Source organism: Phaenicophaeus curvirostris, chromosome 11 (assembly GCF_032191515.1).
Source record: "Phaenicophaeus curvirostris isolate KB17595 chromosome 11, BPBGC_Pcur_1.0, whole genome shotgun sequence".
Lineage (NCBI taxonomy): Eukaryota > Metazoa > Chordata > Aves > Cuculiformes > Cuculidae > Phaenicophaeus > Phaenicophaeus curvirostris.
Genome location: NC_091402.1, coordinates 11095209 through 11119415, shown reverse-complemented (window position 1 = coordinate 11119415; position 24207 = coordinate 11095209). Strand labels below are relative to the sequence as shown.

The following is a 24207-nucleotide window of genomic DNA, read 5'->3' as shown; positions in this document are numbered from 1 at the left end:
GTTTTTCCAACCCTTCACTAGTTGAATTAACTGTAATTAATCAAAAAAATAAGGATTGTCATTTATTGAAGAACCTTTTCCTTTTGATGAAGAGATCCTCTCTTCCTGCTTTGCCTGAAAAAGGGATTTAAAAGATAAAGGGAAATATTGGCCATTACCTAGTAGAGAAAGAATGGCAAATCACACTCCACATGTAAAAGGCTGGCATATTCAAAGCTTTTTTTTTTCTTATAGCTTCACAAAAAAATATTTTACAGTGCTCAGACTTTCAATGTAATTTATTTTAACTAAGAGCTTGGAACACAAGCTGAGGATAGAGTTAAGAGTGCATAGGCAAGACACAGCTGAATAAGCCATCCAGGATTACATTTATTTTTAAATACCTCAGGTATCAGCTGAAGTTCTCTTTAAACTATTAGTAATTACTTTTTAGTACTCTCAGGGAATGGCTGAGGTCCTAGCAGGTAAAAGATGGTCAAACGTAGCAGCTATTATTAGAAATGGGAAAAAGGAAGACTACACAGTCTAGATTCAGTATGCTGAAAGACCCAGGAACAAGAGATTAAATGATGAAATTATAAGCACTCAGAGGAATATGAAGTGAGAAGAACTGCCAAACTGTATTTGTGAAGAACTAATCATGTCAACCCAGTCATAGTACATATTTTTTAATCAGGATAATTACCCTATTTTAAGGAATAAGATGTGATACCTCATGAATAGACAAACATATTCCTCTGCCACAGTAAGTTAGATTTATCAACTTCCTATTGTAGACTAACAATAAACGCACTTGAAGAACAGTTTTCAACTGCCCACTTCCAAACTAAGGGAACACATCAGTATCTCCACAGGTGTTTGCACTTGGTCCCATATTTTTCTGAGTGACTTAAGTCACACAAAGTGCGGAGGATCTGCAAGCACTCTGGAGGATACGCCAGCACACCAAATTATCATAACCTGTTGGAAAAAAATCCATATCTGAATCAAGAAGATAATTTAATAAAAAGATATGCAAAGGCCTTCCTATTTTAGAAATAATCAAGTGTAAACTGTTTTATTGGGCAGACATGCAGGGAGGTTAGCAAGGATAAAACCTAAACATGAGTCAAGCAATGCAAGTCTGCTGCCAGAGAAAAGTGGTGTATTGGGAAATAATAACAGATGTTAACAACAGGACACAGGAGGTAATTATTCACATGAGATTTAGAAAGCGTGACCTGGAAAGAAGGATATTTGCTCACTCTATAAAGAGAAAGGACCAAAAAGTAGACATAGCAGCAATATTCCAATACATCATAGGTTTTAATTAAAGAAACACAATCAATTGTAATTCATGAGCATGAGTAGTGACTGGCTTAATTTACAGAAAGGAAAATTAAGGATAGATATTCTGAAAAGCTTTCTGAGCTGTACAGTTAATCATTTTAATATGTTATCTGCAAGAAGGCAGTTGGGAGCCATCACTGGAAGCCTCTAAAAAGACCTTGACACAAAGATCCCTCCTAGAGTCAGGCTATGCAGTGTGGTCGGGTAGGCTAAACCGGATGACTCCTTAAGGTCTTGCGTAAGGCTGGCATTCTAACTCTTTTGGTGTCAAAAATCAAGAAATAACATCATCTAGGAATGTTACCTCCTCTGAAACTAAATAAAGGTGAAAGAATCATTTAATTCAGCTCAATGGACCATGGCTGCTCAGCACAGTACCAGCTTCATGCTATCTTTCTTTTTCAATTACATACTTGCAAGTCAAATCACATTTGTATGATTGCAAAGAATCTGTCCACAAAAGGCACCTCTTTCTCTCAGAGCTACTAGTTATAGGTTTTCCTGAGAAACATACTCAGATAAAACCAAAACAGAAAGAGCTTCCTTGTTACACAGCTCCTGTAGACATTGGTTTCTTAACATGGTCTACTCTGTATTATCTTTAGGAAAAAGTCATTCAGGAGGAAAACAGCAGCATGTAATATACCTCCTTTACTCTGATGGTTTGTACTACATATTCTTATCCATGTTTGTTAATTTACTGTTGGTATTTATTGGTAGTCTCATACAGTACTTTGCAGGAAAGCTTTAGTACCAAAGTAGAATTTTATATTTCTCTTTACAGAAATGGTACACGAGCATTGTATTTTTATGTGATTTCACTAACTTATTTATATAAAGCTGAATTATAGTCTATTACTAATCTATTTTCTCTGTGTCTAGAAGTATTTAGTAATACAGCAGATATATTAGAAATAATAGGAATAACAAAAGTAGTATTATGCACAATTATGGCTAGTAGCACTCAAAATCAGACATTGTTAATAATAAATTACAATATTATATAAAAGAAATACCATCTGAAAACTGATTTTACATGGCATATTAAAGACTTGATGGCTCAGGAGACGGCTAATAGAATAAAAAGCCTTTCATCTCAAGGTCATCAATTCAAATACAACTCGGTCTGAGAGTAACTGAAAGCTATTTGGTGAGAGCTCTAATTAACCCAGTCTCATTACTAAGAATTTAAGAATAGCCTTAACATTTAGCCCCTCTCCAGCCTCTGACAGCAGTCAATACAGAAATCACAGAGAGCATGGAGAAGCAGATCTAATTCAGCAGGTAGAGCTGTATTTCCCTTGTTATACGCTGACAGCCCCAGGCTATCATATTTTAGCAGCTTCCTAGCAGGTACCGTTTGTTATGTTCCAAAATTCCAACAATCTCAGTGCTGCTGTGTCTTTTATTGCTTGGGGGTTTAAGAAACAGAATAGGGCTTTCAGCTCCCTAAGTGACCATGCGGCGTGTAGGCAACACGCTGGCCATTTGCCTGAGCCACAAACATTTGCTACATTAATGCATTGCATTTACTAGATATCATACTACCTTTTTGGTAAATATCAAATAATGTAGCAAAGTAAATGAATGCACTGGGAAAGAGAAGAATCCCTGTGCAAACTAGAGCAACTCTTCAGCTACCCAGTAAATAAAGCAAAGCACGTGCTGCATGACTTGACAAGCAAACTCAGTCTTCTCAAATAAAGCCCCTGGTAGAATTTCTTTTCTTCCAGTATAATGCCTACATAATTTACTGTTGGCTATATTATTAACATGATGTAAAGCCCTGATAAGAAACCCACTGATGTTGTCTTTTTCCTTGGCTTTTTATGCTGAATGAGATTTCTTTTTTTTTTTTAAAAAAAAAAACAAACCAAAACCAAACACAAAACCAAAATGAATTTTCAATGATTCTCAGAAAAAAGCATCCAGAAGCAATTTTGCTTTCATATCTTTCATGGGCAAAACTCAGTGTTTGCACTTGCAATGCAAACTAACACCTACATATACCCCTTTGCAGGTATAAATGGGGACACATAGAAGCATGAATGTGACATATACTAATAGGACAAGTGATTCCCATAACCTCTGTCTGGAACCCATAGATCCCATGGGTTCCATGGGAGGAACCCATACAACCTTCCCAGATCCTTCCCAGCCTCAATTATTTTAGGGTACTAGTAGATTTGTGGAAAAAAAAAAATGCCATTTTTATCGTTGTAAACTGTGATGCTTATTTTGGATTTAACTTTTGTGTTCATGTAGCATATGCTTTTAAAGTGAGACATTCTGTTTATTTATGCTAGTGGTGTTGTTTTCACCACAGTTTGGGGTTTTTTTTATATTACACTGTCAAATTAAAGATGAAAAAACCCAAATTCAAGCAATTTTGTTGTATGAGTTCAAAAGGGGATGTAAAATAATGAAAACTGCCAGCAATATATACCAAGCATTTGGCCAGGGTACTGACAATGAACGTACAGCTCAACATTGGGCACAAAAACTTTGCAATGGAAATAAGACCCTTGAAGAGGGGGAAGGTTGCAGACCTCCTTCTGCAATAGAGATCAACCAGTTGAGGGCCATTATTCATGTGGACCCACACAAAATAACTTGAGAGTTTGTAGAAGAACTAAACATTGACTATTCAGCACTTGTTTGACATTTGCATCAAATTGGAAAATGACAAACAGATGTCGCAAAAGTGGACCAATAATAATAAAAAAACCCACTATTATGAATCCTGCTCTGTGCTTCTTTTGTGCAACAAAAATGATCCACTTCTTGATCACAGTGATATGTGATGGAAAATGGATTCTATGCGACAACCAATGGTGTTCACCTAGGCCGAGGTGAGGCATCAATGCTGGGCAATCAAAAAAGGACCAGTTCTTCTCCACAACAACACCTGACTGCATGTCTCACAAATAACTCTGCAGAAGCTGCATTAACTGGGCTATGAAACCTACCTCACCCAACCTAAACACCAGGTTTCTCTCCCACCAATTACCATATTTTCAAGCACATCAACAAGTTCCTGCAAGAGAAGATTTTGCACAACTAGGCAGCAGCTCAAAAAGCCTTCAAAGAATTAATCAGTTGCAGGACTACAAAATTCTACTGTAATAAAAAGACTTGTCTCTTGTTGGCAGAAATGCATAGATTCTAGTGGTTCTTATTTCACTTAATAAATTTTACTCTAATCTGAGATATATCTCTTTAAAGCTGATGGTTAAAAACAGCAATTACTTTTGCACAAACCTAATAAAAATTCATAACTCATGAAAACTCCATCTTCAGCAGTACTTAAGTTTAGGAGAGCCATTTTGGTTTTCCAAAGTGACCATGATTCATATTTAAAGGTGTCTAGGTACCAAAAAATGCAGTTTACAACCAGCATGGGTTTACAATATCTAGATAATCAATGCCTTTAATGCAGTTTTTCCTCCAGCATAGCACAATTGCCTAACAATCATTTTAAACTCAGGCCTTACCCAAGGGAGGCAGCAGAAATCCTCAAACCCTTGCTTTTTTCCTGTGTCTAGAGATACATTTCAGCACCTGCACTTCCATTACTAAAGCCCTGTTGATGCCTGCATTTTGGCATTGCACTTGATCATCGATTCCTAAATCCTGATAATCTCTTGAAATTTATAACCAACAACTCAGCAGGATTTTCAGATACAATGCTATTTCAAGTTATTTCACATTTAGTACCTAAGCCAGTACTTCTGGAACATGCCCACTTCTCCCAGTTCAGCTCTCACAGATGGGAAGATGCCAGACCAAGCTGCACTCAGACCACATTACTTCCCACAGAGTGTAGGAACGGCCCCATCATACCAGACAGCAGCGCTTTGGTGATAGCTCCATCTGCATTTTCAGAAAACAGAATTTGCTGGTGATACATACAAATCTGAGCTTCATTCAAAATCTCCAATTTATGGAAGCTCATGGTGGAGATGGTATAAATTTTTGAACCCTCACTGGCCCAAGATGTTTTGTGTCTGGTGTCACTGTGCAGCCTGTCACACTGGATTGCTAACATCTTCCCTTGCAAGTGGTCAGGATTTAAATCACTCTTGTTACTCAAGGTTAAAAACAGACAGCACTTCTTGCAACAAAGAGCAATCTCCTGACTTACAACACCAAATGGTCCTACTTACTTCATGTCTGTCCAGAAGACTAACTGTCAAAAGTACAAAATATGGATTTAAGTGGATTTTTCAAGTGTGGAAAAATCCTGAATCCATCAGTTAAGGTCATTAGCTCATGTGACACACCTCACTGAAGTTAATTTTCAGAGATAAGCATGTGACAATCTGACTAGAGGAGCTCTCCTTTAATGCATTATTAATTCATTTATTATTACAGTTATTATAATCTTTATGCAGGGCACTGAAGCTCAATTTGTTCTATATCAGCTAATATTTTTAACAAGCCCTTCATTCTCCTTGTGATGAGAGCTTTCTTAACCAGTTTTTTGACTTTTAAGCAAGTAGAAAATGACATGATGGTGTACATGTATAAATACAGCTTCACATATCATTCCCTGAATATTAAACAAAAACAAATTAGTAGTAACTTTCACATTGCCAAATATCTTTTTAAAGGTAATAGACTCATTAACTCTAAAAACTTTATCACAGAGTTAAATTCAATGAAATTTTAATTACAATTCTCCTAAGTGACAAAGAAAGGAAATACATTTAAATAAAAAGATCCTGAATAAATGCAGTTATTTCTGGGAGAGACACTGGAGCATATATTAACTTAAATCTAGCCTCATCTGAAAGGCTTTGGGTTCATTCTTTGGTCACAGAGGGCAAAGAGGTCATGAGGCTGAACCCTGCACTGGGAAAATGGTTCAGTCAGAGAGGAAATAGCAAATTAAGTAGAAAAGTCAGAGTACTTTAAGTTGTGAAGGAAAGGAAAGAATACAGCACTTTTCCCAAACATACATATTGCTGATGCACTGAGAGCCAAGCATCCAGCCAGTTTTAGAAGCTGTATCACTGCCACTTTTCTTGCTAAGGCAGAAGGTCAGGGTGTTTAAAAGACATGTAGACTGGGCACTTCGAGATACAGTGGTGGATTTGGCATTGTCAGGTTTACGTCTGGACTTTATGATTTTTAGAGTTTTTTCCAATCTACACAATTCTGCTCAAGTCTATGCTCAGAATGCTATACCTACATCTCCAGTATTTCTCTCTTGAAAAGAAATAGCTCAGCCCATGGGATACTCTCACAATGAATACAGAACAACGGCTCTAGGAGAAAAAAAATAAAAAAAGAAGAAAAAAGTAAAAAAATTTACACATTTTTTGAGGATGTGTAAGAAGAAGCAAGACAGATTGCCCCACAAGAACAGCAGAATAAATCTCTATTCCTTTCTCACGTGTAAATAAAAAATAGCCAGCCTTCACATGGTGATCTTTCCAGATGACTGGTCTTGAAAGAGGGAAAGTTTATAAACCAGCTCACAAACTGACAAGAAAGTGAGTGTTTCATTTTAGAGCTGCTCCTACAAATAGGTGAACCAAAATATAAACAGATTTTATGGAGATGTAAATTTACATAGCATCTGAAGTCCACTGCCTGATTAGTTGGGATTACCAGAAATTAGTAAATTATTTTCTATTTGAAACAATCACTAGCTCTAAGGAAAAAGAAATTCATCAGTTGATATAATGAAAGAATAAACATATTTTAATAAAAAAAGTTAAAGCAATATTGGTAAAATGTAGAGTTTCTGAATAATCTCATCATTGTGAATTTGCAGACTGCAAAACACAAAATGAAATTCTGCAGCAGATACCCAAGTACAATGTTCTCAGCCCTACTCACTGCAGTAACCAAGGCCAGTGAGCAGAATCCAGAAAAAAATTTACATCCAAAACACAATCACATGTTTAAACAAAATGCATTTCTAACCAGTACATGCAGTTGCGTCTTCTTCAATGCATAGTCAATTTGCAGGTTTACATCTGAATTTTTCTGTCCACTTTACTGCATCTGAAGAGAAAGAAAAAATTGTGATGTAAGTAATGGTATACTATATGTTGAATTTATCAAAAAAAAACCCATCTTTATCAGTACAATCCCTTTGTTTTCTTTTTTTGGTTTTTTTTTCCTCTCTGTATCACTGAGTTTATTTCTGGTCTCATTCCTCTTAGCCCTCCATTTAACAGAAAAAGGACAGGGTTTTTCATAGCTGAATATAATAGAAGCAACATACCCCATGGAATAGAAAAATGGGCTGAAGTCAGAAGATCTGATTCTTATTCTAAATCTAGTTTGTGACCTTGGAACGAGTCATTTCTCTGCACCTCTACATCTCCTCCCTTTCTTTGCCTTTCTTGTCTACTTAGATGACAAGCTTTCTAAAGCCTGTTATGTGTTTGTATAATACCAAACAGATAAGATTTAGCTTTCAGTGTAACCGCTAGGTAACACAAAACCAGAAACAATAAATCTTATCAATCATCACTTACATTCTTGCTCATGCAAGGCCCATGAAAGAACAGCGTATTCACAAGGAAAATAATTCTTTAACTGTTTTTTTTTCCAATAACATACCCCCCACTTCAAACACATTGACAGAGTTGCATGTCTGTATCCATCTCCCATATATGTGGGCATGATACACTTCTGTAATTGAATCAGCACCTCAATATTCATTCCTGGTTGAGGTGCGCCACAGGTTTCAGTCTCTGTTCAGCAACATGCTTTGTACCCATAGGATTCTCCGTGACATGCTGGGAGCAGCAAAGGCAATGAGAAGAATTTGGAGCATTCAGACCACTTTTCTTGCTCTCCGAAAAGACAGTAGCCATACACATTGTAATTCTCAGGACATATTCTCATACCACTAAGGAGTAAAAGAAGAACACAACACCCATTTTTGGGGTTTGGTTTTGGTTTTTTTTTCCCCTTTGTGGGTCACCTTTAAAAGCGATTTGCATTCAAGACTCTCTATGAATGACAAGATATTCAGTGAGATGTCTTAAGGGAAAAGAAGTGATAAAGAGAAATTCAGCTAACCTATTTTCTTCCTTGTCACTACTTTATAATCTCTTTATCTGGTCTCATTTCACCACTTGCAGACAGACTTATTTCCCCATAGACAGACTCAATCCTTCTTCCAAAGTGCACACGTGCACATGCACCTCCTTTCCCACAGCATTTCAAATTCATATTGTAATGCCTCTGTGCTATAGTCAAATTCAGTATATATACATATACTAGCATAAGATGCACATGTTTATTGTCACACACATCCCTAGTCTTTCACAGTCTATGCAGTTGTGGGCACACATAAAACATTTATATGAACCTTCCTTTCAAATAAGTACACAATTTCATTGAAGCACAATTCACTAATGCATATATCTTAAAGTTCAACCCCTTTGTCAATAAATTATGGTTTCTGAGGTGAAAAGAAAACATTTTCTAAGGCTCTGCAGTGATGTAGGAACCTCAATCCTACTTTCAGCTGCACCTTAATCCTTCTTGACTTCAGCTTAGAAATGTTTACTCTCCTGCTGGCAGTACGCTCAGCCCTGTATAGCGTCTTTACCGCCACAAAGTAATATAACCGCACATTGTAATGCCAAATGCAAATTGCATTATCTACAGCTTGTGCCAGCTGGGTACAACCCCACAAAGCTGGGGCAGCCTGGTCCAAGGATGGCAGGACAGGCCTCAGCTGGAAGACACAGCAAACCCAGTCCCACACACATTCACCAAGCCTTCCAAAACAGAGCAGAAAGTCCCCGTCCCATGAATTAGCATAGAATAGAGGTTATCTTCAGGACTTCAGTTAATCAGGACTGGATTTAGGGAGTTCAAGACCAGAGCTGCTGCTATTAGACCAACAGACTTCCTGCCATTACGTTCCCCCCAGCTATCTTTACATGAAGTCAATTCACTTAAATAGATTAAAACATCTACTCCAAATAAAACACCCACTTTTTACGTAGAGATATGAAAAAAGAGGAAATTCAATATTATTTTAATGAGAGATTCTGAAGAAGGAAGGATTTACAATTTGTATTTTCCCTTCCCCCTATTTTTAAATCTAACTCAAAAATCACAGAAGACACTAGCAACTCAAACATTTTAAAGCTGAATTCTTTTTAATCAGATGTCTCCTATCATTACCAGCTGTTTGTCATCTTCTCCCATTTATGCTGTGCATTTTCGACTTATCGATCTAGTAAGCTTTAAATTACAGCTATCCATGAAAAAAAAAAAAAATAAGCTGAGGCAAATCAGAACAGAACAGAACAGACCTGATAAAGGATTTCTGAAGGGCTACTCACCTTTGCTAAAAGAAAATCTTAATAGAATTTCCTGGAGAGAAGGTCTGTAAGACTGAAGTTATCAGTGTACTGTACAGACAGAGGAAGGGCAAAATAGAGCTCACAGATTGAAGGAAAGGATTTATATAAAAAATGGCTCCAATGAAAAGTACGGGAAAAACTTGGGAAAAACAACACAAGACACAATATTAGTTAACTAGTCTGTATCACTGATGGGTTTTATTTGGTTTATTAGAGCCCAGCGCTTTATAGTGGTTCTTGTTCTTTCAGGCATAGTATAAACAGACAGTAAGAATCCATCACTCCCCAAACCCACTATACATGTTTAACATTAAAAAGACAGAGTAGGAACAGAACCAATTTCAGTGTCCAAGTGCACCTGCTGCAGCTTCAACTCAAATACTGCTAAGAGCTTTTGGCTTTCACAAGCAAACTGTTCTACTGAAGGAACTAAGCTGACCACAAACCTCCACAATCCTCCTCCACCTCAAATCCAATATTCCAATGTAGTGATACTGTAGTTCCCGTGAGAAGGTGATTTAAGCTCATGGCAACATGCATCAGCTGGTGAAGGTTATCCATCATTTTGCCTAAATATTTTTTGCAGTGTGAAGGAAGAATTATGACTTGGTGATCCACGTCCCAGGTGTTCCCATCTAGGGTGATGTTGTCAGAAGGAAGTGAGTTACTCCTCCTGCACAACAGCTACGCCACAGGCACAGACAGCTTTTGCTTCCTTTGCTCAAGTAAATGGCCCTCTGGCTGAATCAAGCTAAAGTTGAAAAATTAACCATGAGGCTTATTTCACAGAGAGCTAAGAAGATGATCTCTGGCAGTCTGGGTTATGTGCCGGTACTACTGCTACACATAGATGTATCAACCCGGCCATTTCTAGGCTGCAGAAAATTTGCGCCTGCAAAAAATGCCTAGAAAGATTACATTTAGTGCTATGTGTAAAAAGAATTACTGAAACAATGCATATCTTAATGAAAGAGACTGTCTCGTAGTCTATGCTAAAATCTTAACCTGCCGTTTCATTTTTGATGCCTTGTGTACTATAACAGAAAAATCTGCAGACTTGCAAAGTGGGATTTATGACAACTGTACTAGAGACCCTGTGCCCTGGTCTTGTAAATATTTTGGGATTATTAAAGATGCAAAATAGAAATATAATCTTCTTCCTTTGTGGAAATGGGCCAAGTGTCTGTATGTCTGGATTCCTAGTGCTACTTCAGCTTCCTGCTTCGCGCTGGCATTTTATTGTTCTGATGTTCTGCAAGTACAGTCACTTTGGTCTTTCAATTTTCCAAAAGGTTAGAGAGAGTTGACAGATTTCTAAGTGAAGGAATGTAGTTCATGCTTTTATTCACCCAGCTGGTCGTTCACGGCATTTGACACTCTATTTCACTGTATTTCAGCTGAGTTATGCATGATGCAGAGAGGGGAGAAGCAGCAGGGCACAAAAAGATGGCTTTAAAACATCTCTGATCCCTGTGTAAAGCTACCCAGGGGCTGTTTGGTCTCTGAGCAGAACTAGGAACAACTGCTGCAGCCAGGATTAGGGCTGGCATCACTTCCTGCCTGCAACCATGCCACAGATGGAACAGGCAGCTTCCCTGGGCTCCTCTGTCTAACTGCAAAGGAAGAACAGACTGCAGCAGGGATGAGTGGTTCCTACTGCAATGTGACCTTCACATTTCATCCATCCATTTCTCTCTAAAAGATACAGGAATGGATGAAGTATGAGCTGCTGACTCAGGCTCAGATAACGCTCTGAAAACAAAAAACGAAATATTTAAATGTTACTTGAATCATGTCTGCTGCGGATCCCCACAACATTGAGGAAAATAATTAATAGGTTTGGCCCAGAGAACTCAACAAAGCCAAATGCTATTAAAAGAGGGGAGCACTGGCCAAGACAAAGCTCTGACCCTGCTTTGGCCACCCTCCCACAGAAAAGCCCTCCTGAAGCCAACCCACTCCAGCAGCATCATGCTACACATCAAATCTTCTGAGACCCGACTCTGCCTTGCAGTACAGATCATGAAGGTTTATCCCACTGTGGACAGCATGTGGCACATGGGTGGCAGCGGGATGAAAGGACCCAAAATCCCAGGACTCAGACCTGGGTAGCATCCCATCAGCTCCAGCACCACTGCAAATGAGGAATAAGCTTCACTTGTGCATATTAACAGCAGAAGATTTTCAAGGAGGAAGATTTATCTTTTTAACAATAAAAAGATGCAATGATCACTTTGGAAAATAGCACAGGGTGAAATGGATAAACTGCAGTAACAACAAAAGGTTGCTGTCCTTACAGCTTAAGGTTCCCACACAGAATCATAGAATCACCAGGTTGGAAAAGACCCATCGGATCATCGAGTCCAACCATTCCTATCAAATACTAAACCATGCCCCTCAGCACCTCATCCACCTGTCCCTTAAACACCTCCAGGGAAGGTGAAAAAGAAGCACCTCTCAATTATTAAAGAAACAAACATTTTTAGATGTATTTTTACCCATGTGCACTATGAATACAACTCAACAAAGCTTCACTGCTACTGAGAAAAGCCAGTACAACACTTTTTCTACTTCCTAAATATGAATTTTATTTTTTTTAAGCAACAGTAGGAAAGTACTAATTTTACAGGAATAAAATTAATATGTCCAGTTTCATAGACATGCTTTGCCAACATTTCAGTTTTCCTACCAGGAAATAAATGAATAAAAAATGTAGTTTAGGTCAGTCTCACATTTAGACTAAGGTGGCTCATAATTACTGCAAGAACAGTGTTGCAAATTTCTCAAATATCTGTTTATTTCTTACTGAAAGGGCTACTGTAACATGAAGAGAGCCTTGAAATACTAATCACAGCTGTCGAAGACCATCACATGACTTTTGTCAACACCTTCTGTACCAATACAAGAAGGCAGCCATGAACAGTTTTTGTAAGTCAAGCATATTGGGCCAGATTCTGGTCCACAATTGCTCAGGCATATGAAACATTACAGCATTCTGCCAGTACATAATTCAGGTCTGTAGTGATGTATGGCATGAAACGGTGTTATAACGGTTACCAGAAGAAAATCAACTTGGTTTCAGTATATATAATAAGACTAATGCATACACATGCACACACATCTTTCTCCTAGGCTTGTCACTAGCCAGGCACATCACAGATATTTTTCCCTAAAGAAAATGCTACAGTCTATGCCAAAGCACTTGGGTCTCCTACAGGACTACCACAAAATCATGCTACGTAAAAGTTCAGTGGTTAAACCCTGTGTCGCGACATGCACACATGCATTGAGATTAATTTTACAGTGAACACCAGGAATTATTGTCCCTTAAGAAAAATTGTGACTGACAAGAATCACCTCTGTCAGTATTTCCCTCTTGGGTGAATAAATCCTGATAGTCGATAAAAGTCAGTGAGCAAACCCAATATCACCACAGTACCCTGTGTGTACCTTGGGGTAAAGTTTGGTACGCTTAGTATCTGCTTATTAGTTAGAATTATTTCACATTTGAGGTCCCCAAGCTACAAAGTGCACTTTCACTTGATTTTAATATCCTTTTAATACACCACACAACTCTGTTATAACCATTCCCTGTGCTGTTCAGCTCAGAATACGTGCAAAATGAATGGCAGGTGGGCTGATTGAAGGATTTCTCCTGTACTGGTAAGGTAGCATTGTGAACATCTACATGGCAGCTAAAAAATATCCACCACTTTTTATGAGATTCATGCATTCCTATAACATTACTGGGGTTTCCAGAAAAAATACAGACAGAAAACTGAGTTCTTTGTTTTCCAGATACAAATTAGATTTCATAGGATCGTAGAATAGAATCATAGAATCATTAAGGTTGGAAAAGACTCTAAGATCATCAAGTTCAACCGTTAGCCCAAAACCACCATGCCTAGAAGTGCCACACCTACACATTTTTTGAGTGCCTCCAGGGATGGTGACTCCACCACTTCCCGGGGCAGCCCGTTCCAGTGGTTCACCACTCTTTCAGTAAAGAAAATTTTCCTAACATCCAATCTAAATCTCCCCTGATGCAACTTGAGGCCATTTCCTCTCATCCTTTCATCCTTGTCTCCTACTTGGGAGAAGGGACCAACACTCAACTTGCTAAAACCTCCTTTCAGCAAGTTGTAGGCTATCTTTGTAGTTTACAAACGTGTGAATTTAAACTATTCACACTCATGTGCCAAAACACACAGCCATTCTCTTCAATCAGGATCAAACAGCATAGCTTTTTTTTTGAAGCTATTTTTATTTATACCACCTCACAAACTATTTCCCTAATATCTCCTCATTAAAGATTTTATGCTTACAGTATGCAAATTTAACTTTGGAACACAAAAGTCAATCATATGCAAACTGCCATGATACATAAACTCAGAAATATCAGAGGGGTTTATTTCATGAGTCTAAGTGAAAGCAGTGCAGAAAAGATTTTTGAAATTGTTTTTAAAATAATGATGCCCTGTTTGCAACTGATTTGAAGTTTTAATGAAGGTGGGGTTTTTTTTCCATTTTTTAAATTTCTTCACTCTCAATCTACAATTTTCAGAAATTATTTTCCTGGTAGTGTTTTTTAAATTGGAAAATGTCCAATGCTGAAATTGGAAATTCAACTTTATAATACATGATTCTATGTTCAGAATGTTAATGATCATACAAACTGTAAGTAATTTACTTAGCATCTAAAGTGATACGTCAAACCATGAGATAACCAAACTCAAAAGATTTCTAAACCCAACCAGCAAATAATTTACAGACTAAAAATTTCTCTGGAGTTTGACTTATAAAAGTTAATGACTTTCAAACAGAAGGAAAAAATAAAGTCAATAGACTGAAGATGTTCATTATAACTCATTCATCACTTCTAATCTTGATTTGGTCATCAGGTCTCTCCTTGCTTATAAGATGGTCAAGCCATGCAAACAATGTGATATTTGTTCACATAACAATATCAAACCCTGATATAGCAATTTTCATCATCAAATCTCAAAGTGCTCTGCAAAGAAGGAAAGCTTTGTTATCTCCAATTCATACAGGGAAATTGCAGCAGTAGGATAATTACAGAGCCAGAAATAACACTTCCGACACTCAAGCTAATGGCCTAAGTAGTAAGTAACAGCACAGGGCACTTCATTAACACAGAAGATGGCTGAGGTCAAGATTTCAGTATTGCAACTTTTGAACTGCTGAAAGCATAAAGAGAAAAGTGCAACTGAAAAGATACATCAATTCAATGAATGCTTTACATTGGTATTTAAGACTTAAAGCACACTATTAACTCCTCTTGTCCACAGATATGCATAAAGACTTTGTACCAAACAATTCTCCATCGAGAAATGCTATTAATCATATGCTTGAGTTATTATGGTACCCCGAATGTTTAGAGTCCAAAAGAGTTCAAAAGAGTTTTTGTCTGTTCCTGTCAGAAAAGGCACTATATAGGGTTGAAAGTTGATAAAATTTTACGCTCAGAAGACAGAATTTTTCTCAGATGTCATTGAATAATGGCTCATGTTTAATTTCCAAGATTTTCACGGGTGAGCAACAGACAACAGGTTCGTTAAGAACAAATATTTATGGGTCAGGATCAGAAAGGCCACTAAGTACACTGCTGTGGATGTTTGCTGCCCACTACCAGATCAAGAACTGGACGTAGGCAAAGCTTTATTCAGACTTCACAATCAAAGCCCTTGGTCACCCTGGGGGACTTTAAGTACCCTGATATCCACCAAGATGGCACTGGTGATGCACAAGCAACTGAGATTTCATGAGTGCAAAGACAGTATTGACACTGTTCTTCAGAGAAGCAGAGTTTGGCTTGCTCAGGGAACTAGCAGGTGTAATGTCATGGACGACTGCCTTGGAGTGCAGAAAGGCACAGAGGAGTTCCTTGATCTTCAAGGAAAACCTCCTCAAAGCATGAGAACAACCACCCTGTCGACTGGGAAGTGGAGCAGACATGGCAGAAGGCTCACTTGGCTGAATGTGGAATCTCTAACTGATTTCAAACACAAAAAGAAAGTGAACAGAAGGGGGAAATAGGGACAGGCTACCCAGGGGGACTATAGAAACCTTGCCCACACTGTAGGGTCAAAATTAGGAAAGCCAAAACCCAGGTGGAGTTGAAACTGTCAAGAGATGGTATGGCTAACACAAAAGGTTCACCCATATGTAAATCTGCAGCAAAAGACAAAGGAAAACATGGGTAACCCCTGAATATGTCAATTGAACCAGTAACAGAATACAGAGGAAGGATGAGGCATTCAGTAACTTTTTTTGCCTCAGTCTTTACTGGCAAGGACTACTCTCGGGTAGCCCAGATCCACGTTCCTAATGTCTTTGTCTGGGACAGGGAACTCCTGTCTTTAGTAGAGGAAGATTTTGTTAGGGACCTCTTAATCAAACTGGACCTACACAGGTCTATGAACGTGCACAAAACAGGCAGAGATCATTATGAGGCTGTTCTTTGTGCTACTGAAATATTATCAAAACTGGGGGATACTTTCGATGGCTGGAAAAGGCAATTGTCATAGCCATCCTCAAGAAGGGAAAGGAGGAACAATACACACCAACATCCAACCACCAGGTGACCATCACCTCAGTACTAAAGATTTCAGAATAAATCTTTCTGAAGGCAAACTGTTTAACCATTTAATATCTTTGTTAACAACTTAGACAATGAGAGGGAATACACTTGCAGCAAGTTCCCAGATGACACCAGAGCTGGAGAGCAGCTGACACGTTAGAGAATGGGATTGCCGTTCAGCAGCATCTCGACAGGCTGAAGAAGTGAGCTGACAGAAAGCTTACAGGATTCAGCCAAAGCATATATGAAACTCTGCAAATGGGAACCCACAGTGCAGAAAGCAGCTCAGGGGAAGACAGCCTGGGTGTTGAACAGAAGTTGGCAGCGACGGTGATGAATGCCAACTACATGCTGGGTTGCATTCACAGGAGCACAGCCAGCATGTCATGGAAAGCAATTATTACTCTCTATTCAGTACTTGTGAGGCTGCAGCTGGAACAGAGTGTCCAGTTTTGGTTTCCCTGTTACAGAACAGACACTGACAAACTGGCAAAAATTCAGTGGAGAGGACCAAGATGATGAGGGGGCTGTGGCACACAACTTACGAGAAGAGGCTAAGAGAATTGTTTGTCTAGCAAGGAGAGAAGGCAAATTACTGCATTCAGCTGGACAAAGCCCTGAGCAACCTGATCTAACATCAAAGTGTTGCCTACTTTTAGCAGGAGGTTGGACCATATGACCTCCAAAGACCTTCCAACTTAAATTATTCTACAATTTTAATGGTTTCTCCTTAACTTTTATATTTATCACAGAGCATTCACTTGTAAATTATCATTTGGAAATAATTATTCTGACTTAATGCAACATTTTCAATTATAATAAAAATTCCATACATATTTGAGAAGTATCCAACTGCAGGTGAAGAATATCATGGTCTAAAAGCCAGTCAGCTGGATCCAATTAAAGCATGATCAACCTCCCATGACACCAAAATGCCTAATTGAACTTGTACCCTCTGTGCAAGATGGAGATTTTTGCCTCCCCCACAGAAGCCCAAAATGAGAGGTTCACTGCTCTGTGTCTCTCTAAATCAAGATCATTATCAAAACATAACGATCAAAACAGGAGATGCTTACACTGATTAAAATAATTGAATTCCATCTTCTATGAAGAAAGAATACTTCCCTTGCAAAAAGATGACCTCAGATATTTAGTCACAGACACCCATTTTTACCCTCCTGGCAAGTGGAGAACATGAGCAGTAGCAAGTGACAGATATGCATATTTAGAATTAAACTTCAAAAGCAAGTGATTCATTAGTGTAACATGGGAAAAACTAAGACATATTTGAGTGAACAGCTATGGTCTAATAAAACCTGAGCTTCATATTAAAAAGAAGAAAAAAAACCCTAAATGTTTCAGTATGTTAACTGAAATGTATAAAGTTACAATGAGAATCAATTGGTATTTATAGTTACTGAATAATGCACTCATTACTATTCAGTCTCATTACTGTTCATTTTGCAACCGTCACAAAAAATATGGTGACTGACTGACAGCTTTTAAAATATTTTTATGCCTGAAGAACCAAAATAGCTGAAAGAGATCCGGAATTTTGAATTTTAAAACTGTACAAGCTGCCAATAGGATAGTAATCTAATCTTCCCTTAATTCACCCTCTTTTTTTTAAGTTCAAATCTCCCCCAATAGTTTGAGTTAATTTCCTCTTTTTTTTTTTTTTTTTTTTGGAGGAGGAAATATGTTTCACTTCTATTTGGCCTTACTAGGCTGTGAAAATCTCAATGTATCAGAAAGAGTACAAGCAACATTTTCCCCTAATTAGTCCATAAAAATGCTAATTTTTCTAATGGATCAGATTGAAATATCACAGGAGTAGGTAATAGCACAAATACAGAGTTTGCTTACGGGGTAGGCTTTCAGATTCATTTTGCTAATCACTACCACAGCACTGGGCAACTTACAAAGCCAATATTATAATGAGGTTAGAGAGGCAAAACATGCTCATCTTAATTTCTGTGCAAAATAAAGACAGTTACATGCAAATGCATTCACAGCAACCATGCATTCATTTATATATGTGAAGAAAACCAGACCCTCGGTATTTACAGCCCAGCTCCACAGCTGCAGCAAGCTCTTCTATCCCCATTATGGGCAGAGGTCCTCTGCCTGTTTACTCAAGCTGAGGATGTGACCGTAAATCTTTATTCTGCCTAATTTCACTGTTAATATAATCCATTTCTGAAACCAATAAAGTAATACTTTCTTTTTTTTCCATGGACCAGTAGCTAATAATGTCACCAGTCTGAATTGCACAAGTGAGAGACTGAAATCATTGTCTGTCTGCCCCACAGCATCTTTCTCTATTTTTTTTCCTGCACTTAGACTTTTGCTCCTGCCTTCTGTACTGGCACATACTAAGGCACTTGTATCCAAGTTGCAGACCTAGGAAGGAGTGGTCTTTATTCAAGTAAAAAATCTAGTAGAATCAATGAGCTCTTAGAGGAAATCTCTTAGGGCTTGACCTTCAGGGTGGCCTTTTACTCTCTAAACCCCATGTAAAACAGCAATTCTGCCCGTCAATCCTTAGTAAAAGATTTAAAGAAAAGGACTGTTGCCTATTGGTGACACCAGAAATCTAAGCAGGAATTAAGCTGCTTGAAAAAGCCTTTAAATTCAACTTACCATTCTCCCAGAGCTCTCCATATATTCTTTATGGCCTTGTGTTCCCTTATCCCTTTGATCATTTTATATTCAAGTAGTCTCTTGTTTAATACGTAGCTAAGATGACTGCATGATAACATCAAAACAGAAGGGAACATAAAGAACATGAAAGAATATGAAGTCAATAGCCTCGCCGATCACAATATATAAACAGGCCTAGTTAAAAGCCACGGCATTACAGTGCCCTCTTTATGCTCTCACAAAACTGCACATAGCATTTAAGACCAACTACAAACTGAAACTAATGATTAAAACTACATTGGACTTTAGTTCTTCTGCTTTAATTGTGGCTCATTTTGCTTGAAGTGTATAGATCCGCAAATCCAGCACCTATCTTTGTGCTTCATCCCAGCAACCTGCTGCACCAGCTGGTCTCTTTTTCTGTCAGAAACCAGGGTTTCCAAGCCAGCGTTTCCTCAGTACATGGAAGCTGCACATGTCCATAAAACACAAGCCTTCACCCTTCTACCATAATCCTTACAATAGACCTTCAACCATGCCCTAAAGAGATATTTTTTAACAAAACGGACAAAGGGAGAAGAACTTTCATTGAAATCTCTGTCATTCTCTCTTAAGAACATTAATGCAATTAAAAAAAAAAAACCACAAAACTTTGTCTTCTTGATTTCTTGATTCCCAACACCTTCCTGGTTTAGTGTTTACATAGAACTATGGAGTATGTTTCAGAGGCCAAAGAGACAGTAAAGTTGATGCCTATCATCTAGAACTCATCTCACACTTGGTTTTCATACTATAATTCTTGGCTGCCTACACTTGCACTAATCTGCTAAAATGACTTTACCCACTTAGAAGGCAACTTATCACTTGTACTCAGTTCTATTATTCATAAGACAACCACGATGGCAGCTCCATGACTGACTGCTAATTATTCTTTCTTATTGGATGTCAGAAACAGTTGCATCTTTGGCAGCAATTTATTCCTCTTCGCATGGAGTCATGAGGTGGAAGCTGAGGCCTATTGAAGTCAGTGACAAAAGCCCCATTGACTTCAATTGTGCTGGGAATTTATCTGTTAGTGGAAAGAAACCTGCTTAAATGTTATTTAGTATGTAATGTCAACATTTTGAGATAACAACTGACATGAGAACAACATGCACATTACCGGTGGTGCCAGGATGGGACACACCACTCAAAAGCTCTGCATACTGTCTAATTCCTCTCACAGGACCCGGCAGGATGGTGGTATACTCACATTCCAGATGCCTCCCAACAGAGAGCAACCTCATGTCTAGACAAACCCAGTGCACACAACATGGCTTTTAATATCTGGGAACAGCAGTACTTCTCCAGCACAAGGGACACATCTCATTTGTGTGATGGCTGGACCCATATGGCAGCCTGTAGGCTTTTTCATACCTAGTGTCAAACAGGGAGCAACAGCCCCTGCCTACAAAAGCAGTTTGGAATAGCTATGACATTATAAATTCAGAGCGTACACTGCACCTTTACTCTAATGGAAGCAAGAGCTAAGACAGCAATGAATGAGAAGACAAAGGAATATCACCTTTCTCCAACTTCTTTTATATTTTCCTGTCCTAGACATACTGGCAAGAAGGATGGCAGCACTGTCTAAAATGCTCGCTTCTTACAGGAGAAGTCATAGCTTTCACTTAGAGAATGTTTCATGTATGGAAATGAGAAATGAAAACTGAAATTCAAGTGTTGACAAACACGTAGCTTCCTAAGTACAGCATGCTTTGCAAATAGTTTTGCTGTTTGGGTTCCCCCCCAGATAACCTATTCTGACTTACTCTGAGCTAGTGAGCTCACCTACATTAACCTAAGTGTTTTAACTTTACATCTTTTCACTCCCAGCTGTAGGACTCCCTTTGCCTGAACTCCCAACAGGAACAATAGGGACGTGCTTATTTTCAACACTGTTCTTCAGCCCTCCCCCAGCTCTTCATCCTACAGAAACAGATGTTTACATAACCCATCACCACACCAAGGTGGCAAATCTGCAAATGAACACACATGGGTCAGGACTATTTTCTTATTTCTGCAGGCTGCTCAGGCTGCACGTCTTCTGTCTGTCTCTGGATTCCTATGTTTTTTCGAGCTCATGCAATGATCTTTCCAGAGCAAAGACACTCCTCGGGGTGAAAACATCAGCAGGTTGTAGGTAGCCAGTGAGACTAAGGAGAAAGGAATCAGCACAAGTTTATTGTCTTTTCTCCACCTGCATAAGCCTCAGCAGGTAAGGGAAGGAGAGTCAGCGGCAATGACAGTTCAGGCTGGAAGGCAGTTATTAGCAGTTGGTTGAGAGCGGCAGTTGTTTTACCAGCCATCCTGCCCAAACTGAGCTGGAGAATATCCTGCAGAACTCCATCTTTCTCATGTGGCTGAACAGCACAGGTAGTAGTAAGACAGAAGTCTTCTGTTTGCGTGGAAATTGTTTCAAGAACTTCACTTTACCAGGGAAGCCGACAAATAAGTTTAAAATCCTGTTCAAGCCAAATTCTCAGCATACCCTATGAGATTTTATTCAAATACATTTTTATGTGCTTCTATATCAACTGACTTTAACTTGCCGGTCCTTTATTCTGTGTAAGGCTCACCTTCTCTTTGCTATTCCTCTACCAGACAAATCAGCAAGTTCACCTCTGAGGACAGGGGAAATCGAATCTGCTCAGTCACTGGCCTCCAGAGCATGTAAACCACAGACATCTCATAGAACCTGAATTTACTTTTCTGATGCATCCTTTTATTTTCATTGTTTAAAACCACTTTACGCAAAAAGCTGTTGCTTAAATTAACAGCAAGTCTTACATATGCCAGGACAAAAAGAAGAATGGTAAATCCTGACTCTTATGTAATGCATGCTATGACAAAGCGGTATGAAGTAAAGATAAATTGTAAAAACAATCTGAAAATATGAAGCAGAATCCACAAGAGCAACACATCAGACTAAAAAATAAATAAATAAGTAAAAATCAATGTGCACTATACTAGTTGCTTGCAAAATTAGACAATTAATTCTGTGTAAACTAACCTATCAGGAAACCACACTGTGGGGATTCTGATAGCTGTTATTGCAGTACACTATATTAAGAAAAGAGCACTTTAATGAGATCCCTGGAGAGACTCCATGGACTTGGATCTTCCTCTTGAAAAGACCATTTTTACCCCATTTAACTGCCAGTATATTGCACCTCTGGTACACGTATGAACAAGAACAGACACCTCCTCCCCCCTTTGAATAGCGCTGTTAACACAGTTATCAGTACCAATAATCATTGTGGTTCTCAGGACCAAAAAAAGACATTATGCCATTTACAATATATAAGGTCCATCAGAAATAACATGTGTATATTAAAACCCATTGCACTTAAGACCACTTACAGCCTGAACAGCAGTAGCACAAAGAAAGCTTTTACACAGGGGGGTGTAAAAACACATAATAAAAATAAAATAAAATCACATAATGCTTAGCAGGACAACCTTTTATTAATATTTTATTATTCTGTAAATGAAGATTTAGTATAGAGCTTGCCAAATACAATGAATGCCCCCATTTAACATTTCATTTTTCAAATAAATACTGGAGAAAACCATTTCAGCACCAAAATCAAAATGGCTGTATTTCAAACTGACTGCTTGCTGTAAAATAACAGCTGTAAAGGATCGAGGCAGAATATTTTGATCAGAAGCTTGGTAATAGGGTTAAAAGCTGTTCTTCTATTTGCAGATTCTCCGTAAAAACATGCATAATCTCATTCATGTCTTAAATCTGAGGAATCAATATTCTCAAGTTTTGAAAAGCTTTTCCAGTGAAGCCTGTGGATTTTTCTCATCCTATTATCTGTTTAACACAATTGGTTCTGCTAAGCAATTTCTCAGATTAGAGGGGCAAAAAAAATTAAAAAATATTTTATTAATTGCACTTACCATAAAATGCAAATAAAGAAACGGCCAAGGGAAAAAAACAAAACAAAACAAAAAACCCAACAGCTTATAAACTGTTAAAGCACCCTGTAAATTTAGACACGTTTCTTCTCCAGCTGTACTATTAGACCGTACCTAAGTACCAACTCTACATCACTAGCATAACGGACAGGACATGACTAATTTAATGGATCAGGCGGTGACACCAATGTTGATTTGTAATAGTTTCATACTTCAGCAAGCTAGCATGTTAAAGAGGTGATGAGTTAAAGAGTTAATGGGAATACTCAGACCTTACGCAGTTAATGAATGCAAAACAACATGTTAGTATTTGCTGAATTATTGCGTTACTGCCATCCTCTGCCATCATGGAATTGGTCTCCTACCTGGACCACGTGAGACACACATCACTGCAGGAGATCATGTATGGACAGCCACCACTGAAGTCAACTCTCCACAGGGAAGCAGACTAGCATGTTTTAAGCACCCCTAATTAATTTTACAATGCTAGAAAACTGAAAAAGAGTTCAAATACAATCTTTAAGTCCCAATATAAACATTTGTTTACTGTCAGCTGTGTAATCTCAGAGCCTCTGTAGAGCCTGGGACAGCCTCTTAAGTAGCTTTCTCCAGTTTTGATTAGCTGACTCCATAGCCAGCCCTATAAACATTCTTAACATTTGCACCCAGTGGACCAAGTATTTTGTTGAGCAGACTAATTGGTTCACAACCCCTGCTAAGTATCAGCCATATCATCCCTGACTGCCATAGGCTACGATCATCATTAGCCAAGTGACAATCTCCTAGAGAATTTTGGGTCTTTAATCTCTGTTCTCCCTGAAGACATCAGACTTATTACAAGTTAAAGCTATCAGAATTTGCTCTTGTTCCTTTCCTACACTGTATTCTTAGCACAGAAGGAAAAGCCTTGCAAACATGGTGACACGAAGGAAGCTCATGTCCACATCTCCTTAAAGTGACCATAAGATGCCATAGACCTTGGCTAATGCAGCCAAGGATGAGGACAGATCCTGCCTGCATACAAATTTCCACAATTCCAATAATTTCCAAGAGAAGTGTAAAGTAACCGATTCCAGTTGAAGTCACACACTGATGAAAGTTGTCCTTGATCAGCATCATTCCTTTTACTGACACCACATTAACACAAAATCACCATGACTGGGATAGTCCCAGAGGCTGCAGAAACACCTCGTGCCCAAGTGTGCCTGCCCTGAGACTCAGCAGTGGTGCAGTGAGGAAAACTAGAAAGGGAAAAATGGAAAAAAGAGATGAAACATAGGTCAAAAGTGGAACAAAAGGTGAGAAACAGTATATAAACACAAA

At 38.5% G+C, this 24207-nt stretch overlaps 1 protein-coding gene across 7 annotated transcripts in view; it reads right to left on the bottom strand.

Moving 5' to 3' along the window:
• CHL1 (cell adhesion molecule L1 like) overlaps window positions 1–24207 on the bottom strand; it is a 141734-nt gene that overhangs the window by 102437 nt on the left and 15090 nt on the right. For all 7 annotated transcript variants that reach the window (XM_069866246.1, XM_069866251.1, XM_069866252.1 and 4 more), the window contains exon 2: window positions 7264–7344. The gene's annotated coding sequence lies outside the window, so the exon portion shown is untranslated. The remainder of the gene's footprint in view (window positions 1–7263; window positions 7345–24207) is intronic.